The following is a 789-nucleotide window of genomic DNA, read 5'->3' on the forward strand; positions in this document are numbered from 1 at the left end:
AAATAAAGAAAATATCTAAAATAAAAAAAAAAAAAAATCTTCAAGTCCAATCTGTGCTGCCCATACATGCATGGTTGTGAGACCATCACTGAACATGGTCAACCTACCAGAGGGCACATCTATATAGGAAACTGACTCTTCTCCTCCAGCAGGTATCAAGTGTTAAGAGTTCCTCTTCTAGTGGAGGCTCATGAGCTCCTCCATCCTACATGCTAAATGTTCACTGGCTTGATCTTCTGTAGGCAACCAAATTTGCTGTGAGTTAACAAGAGCAGTGGTCTTATCCAACCCAGAAGACACGTTTCAACCCACTTACTGTTGAACAGGTACAGAAAAATGTAATATATATACATGTTAATATACTAATCATCTGTGACAAAAGAATGAAATCCATTTATTTATGAAGTCTTGGGGATATGAGAGAAGTCCAGAAAGTCAAGAACTATAAGATCTTGCTCCTGTGGATTGAAAAACAGTTGATTTCATAGAAGCTGAGAGACAAATGTTGATGACCAGAGGCTGAGAAGAGTATAGGGAAGGAAGGGAACAGGGAGCATATGAGTGGGTTCTACGCTACAGTTGAAGAGTAAGATGTTGTGATGTTTATTCCAAAAAGCTATGCAAGGCTGGTGAGATGCCTAAGATGGTAAAAGTGTGGTAGAAGTGCTGGCAATAAAGCTAATGACCTGAGTTCAATTCCTGGATCCCACATGGGAGATGGAGGGAACCAATTCCCATAATTGTTATCTCTCTTCCACATGTATACCATGTGACAGAGCATCCATTTTT

The sequence above is a fragment of the Mastomys coucha genome, unplaced genomic scaffold (assembly GCF_008632895.1).
Source record: "Mastomys coucha isolate ucsf_1 unplaced genomic scaffold, UCSF_Mcou_1 pScaffold7, whole genome shotgun sequence".
NCBI classification, from domain to species: domain Eukaryota; kingdom Metazoa; phylum Chordata; class Mammalia; order Rodentia; family Muridae; genus Mastomys; species Mastomys coucha.